The sequence below is a fragment of the Mesocricetus auratus genome, unplaced genomic scaffold (assembly GCF_017639785.1).
Source record: "Mesocricetus auratus isolate SY011 unplaced genomic scaffold, BCM_Maur_2.0 Super-Scaffold_100020, whole genome shotgun sequence".
In the NCBI taxonomy this organism is placed as follows: domain Eukaryota; kingdom Metazoa; phylum Chordata; class Mammalia; order Rodentia; family Cricetidae; genus Mesocricetus; species Mesocricetus auratus.
The window spans coordinates 19,705,618-19,712,435 of NW_024429201.1; the positions used below are offsets into that span (position 1 = coordinate 19,705,618).

Here is a 6,818-nt window from a genome sequence, read left to right on the forward strand (position 1 = left end):
TGAGGAAGCTGAAGATGGGGAGCATCAGTTTGGGGAAGCACACCACTTTCTCTGGCCTGTCTGCCTTTCTGAGTCAAAGACAGGAGAGTCAGACACCTGCCACGAGAACAGGAGGCTCCAAGGCATTCGAGGTGCTCTGAGGGCCCCAAACCTGGTAAGGGCTCTGCCCCAAATCCGATATCTGGTTACATCATCCTGCCCTTGGTATCCACAGCCAGAGGATGAGGTCACCATGGGGCCATAATATATAGAAGGAAACAGGGGAGTGGACCAGAACAGCCTGTTTGTGTGCATCCCAGAATCTAAGGAGACACAAAGAGCTTTTTCAGGCTCACCTACAGTAGTAGAAACCCTGGACACCATTGTCAAATGCAATGAACATCACTCCCAATCCCAACTTGCTGCTAAGCATTTATACTTTCCCCATTAAATTTGCCAAATAAATGTAAGATGGGTGCAAGCCGTTTTTGCCTATCCTCACAGACACTAACCAAGTGAAATGCACTAGCAGGGGCTTCTCATTTCCCTCCCTGAACTCACCCCAAGGCGTTCTGTGCTCTCACCAGACATAGCTCCCTTCATTTGCATGCACAGCCTTGCCTACAGTGAACTCGAGAGCGCTGCAATCGTTCTCTCAAGGCCGAATCCTGGCTCTCAGCTCTCCAGTCAAGAAAAAACAAATAGTTATCCTCGCTCTCTTGCCAAAAACAATTTGCTAACCCATCATCTGCCCAGAAAACAAACGGAAAATAAAATGCAACCAATAGTCTTCCAGTGTATCCCTCTGATAAATGTTTATCTCCCATGAACAAGTAGGTGGGTTGCCTGCCAGCATGACCTGTAATACATGTGTCGCAGCCCCGTACGCACCAGCAGAACAAGCCCATAGAATCCCAGTCAACACCAGTGTGAACTTGCCAAGCCGGCAGTATGGGGTTAGCTAGTGCCTCCTTTGCCCAAAGCTTGACCTGTGTTTTCCCCCTTAACTAATTAATTGCTTCATTTGGCATTATATAAGGATGGCACATTTCACTGGACATTCATTTATTCAGCAAATATTTCTTATGCATCTATTTCATGGTATATGCAAGTTCCTCTCCTGTGGTTCTGTCATCTCCAAACAGAAAACAGAGGCCCACACAAGTGAAAAAACTCTGTCAAGGCAATGTTCGGGGAGTGGCTGAGGTTGGATTAGAACATATGTGTTCTGGCTCCTGATCCGCCTCTTTCTCCATAACCACGCCACACTGAAAGGCACCTTTAGCACAGTGGTGGGCAGGGGGGTGGGGGGGTACCTAGTCTCCATTGTGTCAGAGTCTTTAGTGATGGAATCTCAAGAGCTTCGGCTCTGGGTGGTAGAGTCTGGGTCATTCTCAGTGTTACATGTTTTGTTTTCGGAACGTGGAAGGAAGTTTGGGAGCTAAATAAAAGTGTTATTTTTACTTGGTGAGCTAATAGACATGCTGGTGGTGGAGTTTAGAGTGAGGGAGAAGCAATGCTTGGTTCATGCCTCCTCTCCCATCCAATACACACCCAGTGCTGGCTGACACCCTTCTCCTGCTGAGTCTGCGGACATGGGGGCTTGCTGCTGGAATGCTTAGAGAGGGGGAACTCCACTTCGTGTCCCCGCCACTGTTTTGCCTTGTCTAAGTCGTGACACAGCCACCATCATCTTCAGAATGAGTGTCTACTCTCCTCCACAGCCAGGGAAAAGGTTACCCACAGTGAAAAGCTTGAGCACAGGGAAGTGGGTGACGGGAAGTAGAGATGTCTGCAGCATCATTCGATTCCCTTCCCACGTGCATCTAAGTGGAGAAGTCTAGTCCCCAAGGAAGCCTCTCCCAGCAGAGAAAGCTGGGATGCAGCTGTCACTCCACTAAGGTCCCCATTTCTGTAATCAAGAGAAATGGACAGCTGACTGGTGGTGGCACACGCCTTTAATCCCAGCACTTGGGAACCAGGGGCAGGAGGAGGTTTGTGAGTGTGGGGCTAGCCTTGTTTACAGAGCCAGGTTCAGGACATCCAAGACTACACGGGAAACCTTGTCTCGGTGAAAAAAACAAAAGATGGACATGAGCACGCCCAGCAATACCACCTTGTGTTTCAGGTGAATTCAGGTTCAGGATATGTGTACTTGGTGTGTGCCTGACTTGAAAACTATAAGGAATAATCTCCTCTTGTAAGTTATTGGTACCCAAAGGATGGAATTTTAGTCTATTCTCTCAATTTGTCAAAACACAGACCATCTAAGTACTAATATTTGACTCTGAAAACAAAATGCAGCAGCCAGTGATTGCCACCGTGACTTTCCAAGCATTGCACTAACTACTCCTTATTCATAATTCCACTTATCCTCAGGTTTACATTTAGGGGCACAGACTTAGGTTAAAGACCTGACCTGAACCCCCACAATCAGTAAGTGACAAATCTGGAATTCAAGTTCAATTTGTATCACTACAGCCTGTGCTTTTCCTCCTCCTCTGGGTCTCATTTGAGTCACCCATGCACACACAGCCCTGTGGGACACACCACGACACACTCTAAACTGAGTTTAATAGAGGGCGGGGCATAGGCCAGTGGAAGAAAAGCGCCTGGCACACACCATAAGTCCAATCCCTGACACCTAAATTACAGATGGCACATCGATAATTTAGTTATTGGTACCGTTTTCGACAGAAATTAATTGATGAAGCCTCATATGAGTTACTTTCTAGATCGCTCCAAACTGGAATTTCCCTAATGATATAAAAAAAAAAGGAGCCTATGATGTCCCTTAAAAAGAGTCACTCTGGAAATTTCCACAAATGCCAACTCGCTCTTTGGAGCTGAATAAAAGATAAATTGAGTAGCAGGGACCTAGGTTAACTCAAGGATTTTTTCCTGAGCCTTCCCCTGCCCCCATGGTATCCAATAAGCTGTCCTGGCAATAACTTCACTACCCCGGCTCCTTAGTCTAGGCCACCATGAAAGGACACAGTAAACATGGTCTCCCCAGTTTTGCCTGCTTTGTCTTAAACAAAGTGACCCTGAAGCCATTTGTCTCCCATCTCGTCACATCTAAAGCTTGTTCTAAGTAAGCAAAGTCCCATGTTAGCCTTTTAATTGGGCACAACATTAATAATATCATGAGAAATGAAACCGAAAGGAGCCTAGCAGGATCCCACACAGCCCTGCATTTCTTCTGGGGTCACAATGGCCGAGGACTAATGCAGAACGCCCAAGAGGACCAGACTTGGCGGCCGCTACCCTGAAATGCATAGGATGGGGTGGCTGGGGCCAGTGTGGGAGAGCAGGGCACCGCTTGCCACCGCCGCTACATAATCATGGGCAACTGCTAATCATGCCTCTTTCATGCAGCATGATGTATGGGAATTCTAGGGAAACCTTTTCTTTTTTTTTTTCAAAGCAAAGGAAAATAAGCCTGATAATCAAACAAACCCAACATTAACTGTCTAGTCGATCAGATTTTCTCATCTTGACTAAGACAATGGCATGGTTTTAAATAAAGATTAATTACTTGATGGTGGTTAAAACATAATCCAACCAATTGCTCTTAAACACCATAGAAATGAATAAGCCCAAGAAGCGTGCTTGGTCACTGCCTTCTGCCCGGCCAGCACCTCACTGGATTTCATTATTAATACCAGCAGCCGCGCCCCAGTCTTGGCCTGACCTCGATGACCTGTTTTTGACAACATGATCCTGGCTCCCTCCTGGCTTGCCATATTAAGTTCTTGGTAACATTATCCTCTGTGACAAATGGAATGGAAGCGAGTTAGGCGTCGGAACACTGGTGGCACAGTGTATGTACACCCGACTGCCTCGCGGTGTTCCATTTGGCACTTAGGAAAGCAGGCTCCAAGGGACTATTTTTCAATTGCATCCATGGCTTAGCTTTTTCATTTTCCCTGACACAAACAATCAATCTAAATCCCCCCATTCCAGTCACACGACGATTTTCAGAACTAAAGCCATATGCCCTCGAATCTTTGCCTTCTCCTGTGTAGCAATGACAGTCCCCCATTGACAGTGGGCAGTACATTTACATTTACCCCCCATGTGGCACCTCCCCCAGAAGCCCCCCACATGCAGCACTATTGCAGAGCGGCACTCCCTCCTTTCCCTCAGTGACAGAGCAAGAGTCACACACAAACAGTTCTCTTCGGGGAGGTGGAGTACAGAATGGAAAGAAAAAAGCAGAAGGGCACCTCAAGCCAGACAATTTAACAAAACCCCCGAGCAAATAGCAGTTCTCCACAGACTCCCTGAGAGGGCTCCAGGGTGCACTCTGGGGAACAGTGGTCCCATCCGTGGGACACACCACATGTCCCAATGGCTCCTCGGTAACCCAACCAAGATGTCCGTGCCAAAAAATTCAGATTTAACACACCGTCCTCCTCAACCCCAATACAATTCTATTTCGAGCTCTGCCAGCCTCAGCCCTGGCACGCATTCATACTCTCTTCTGCAGAGAGGCCTGAGTCTACACTCTGGGCCATCCATCAGTGGCACCTTTTGATTTGGGAAGCAGCCCAGTGGCTTCTGTGGAAGATGCCGGGTCAGCCTCCATCGCAAGGACATTGAAGGTAGAAAGAGTGTGTGGTCACTTACCAGTTCCTGAGGGCTGAGTGGCTGCGGCCCCTCCGCTTTACCTGGTCTCTGGCTGTCTCTGTCTTTCCCTCTCCCTCTCCCTCTTTCTCTTGTGTACAGATTGCAGGGGACTTAAAGAACTGGCAGGGACAGTGTTTCAAATGACTTAAGAAGGAGAACAGGAACAATACTTCGTTCTCTTTTTCTCAGATGAGTACCTTCGGGAAGAAGGAAGGAAGGGAGGGGAGAGGGAGGAAGTCAACAACCCTTCGCTTTCCTGAAAAAAAATAAGGAAACAGAAGATAGACATCTCATTTTCTCTTAAACAAAAATGTTAGGGGGGGGGAGAGGAAGAAAATCTGTACAAAAAAGAATTCCTCAAATATGCTCTGTGCCCTGGGAGCTTTAGTGAGATGAAAACTCCTGAGTGGCCCTGTCCTGTCTAAACAGACGCAGGCTCTCCTGAGTCGCAGCCTCTGGTATCTGGCTTGCAGAACTGACACAGTCCAAAAGGAACAAATCATGTCATGTTGACTCTCGGCCTGGGGGACGTTTGGGCTGCTGTGCTAACGGAAGGGAACCTGCAGCCTTTAACCAAGAGCATGATGGCTGGTCACCCAGGCCTTTTGGCTCTTCCTAGCAGCTTTGAGAAACCACCGTTGCTACAGGTCCTTGGCAGACTCTCGGTTCTTCAAGTTCCTCACGATTGAACAGCAGATTTATGCACTGTTCACTGAGCTGTGTGCAGTGGGCCAGCTCCATCTTTCTGATGGGCGAACAAGGAAAAGCAGCCACTCATGCAGTGTTGCTGGCCATGGTTAGCTCTGACTGTTGTTCGCACTGTCCTGTCTTCTTGGATGCAGTCACCTCTGTAACTCTGGAAGAAAAGCGCTAACTTGAAAATGCTGCAAAACAGCTGAGGTCTTAGATAAATCGATCTCTGTTTTTGAAGGCGGGTGGGAAGGCTGAGTAGGAGCAGAGAAAAATGGAGTGAGCATCCTTTACAGAAGACGGAGCTGGAGATCAGTGGGCCCACCTGGGCTCCTTGAGGGACGCCTTCACTTACTGAGGGAGCTGGAGTCAAATCTGCAATTAGCTCTGTGAGTCTCATGCCCTCCGTTCATTGTTGCCACAAACAGGAACCAGCAGTTGTGGTCCTTTTTGATGGCACGAGAAATACCGTTTATAAACTGCTTCCTCGATTTACTTGATAGTGAAAAAAACAGGGTGAGGAGTATACCTGATGGATGGCCATGGGAAAGGTGAGTTCGAGACAGTGAGTCCTGGGTTCAGAGTCCGTACGACGCTTTCACTGGGGAGTATCGCCTACTGCATTGAGTGTCCATCCCGTGTTTCCTTTCGTTGTCTCTGCCTGCCTGCCTGCCTATCTACCTGTCTGTCTAGACGTGTGCAAGATCAGCAAGGTCATGTGAGAAGCGTAGTCTGGCTGCCTATAAGAACCAGGAGGGTCCCATACTTGGCATTTGTGATGCTCTCCCACAGAAACTCCTGCGGTGGAATGAGCCTGTCCCCATGGGTGAGAGCCCTAACAGCCAGCAAAACTCCTCTACCCTTCAGCCAAAATCACACAAAGCAGCAGGGAGCAAGCACTCATCTGCCTCCTGAGTCCTCTCCCGGGATCTTGCCCTCTGCTGGCCTCCCTCTGCATCCTGCCCCTGCAGGGAGGGGAGGAAAAGGGAGATGGAAAGCCAGGCAGGCAAGAGAGGGACACCAGAGAAGGAGGGTGGCAAGAATGTTAGCAGAGGCCTCAGAGGGGAGGCACCAGTGGGCACACCTGGGAGGAATCCGGAGGCTCTGGAGCTCAGAGGCTTACCATAGGAAGTGATCATGGGAGAGAGGCCAGTGCGAGCCATAGGGAGAGGGCAGGCACCAGTCAGCACAGCAACAGGGGAGGGGGCGGTGGGGACAGACAGGAGTCCCTGCAGCCAAGAAACCTTCACCACCTGAGGGTGGCCCTTCCCAGCTGTTATTCTTCTTGAAGCCTCAGCCCAGGCTGAGCCCCAGGAGTCCAGACCCAATCCAAAGGATGTCCCTTTCAAGTCTTTAGAATGTGGGGACTGTCACGTTGGACCCTGTTGTTTTCTCAGGGCTAGCTGACCCACCCAAGAGAGCCCGGACAGGGACATGCCCGTTCAGTGTGCTGGGCTTAGATTGCAGGCATCAGCCTCTAGTGGTTTCCTGGGATGCCCACGGGCTTCCTGAGGATG

General features: G+C 49.2%; 1 protein-coding gene across 1 annotated transcript in view; it reads right to left on the reverse strand.

Moving 5' to 3' along the window:
* Znf366 (zinc finger protein 366) overlaps window positions 1-5,398 on the reverse strand; it is a 59,131-nt gene extending 53,733 nt beyond the window's left edge. Inside the window, exon 1 of the mRNA XM_005065613.4 lies at window positions 4,612-5,398. The gene's annotated coding sequence lies outside the window, so the exon portion shown is untranslated. The remainder of the gene's footprint in view (window positions 1-4,611) is intronic.
* Window positions 5,399-6,818: the final 1,420 nt, after the last annotated feature.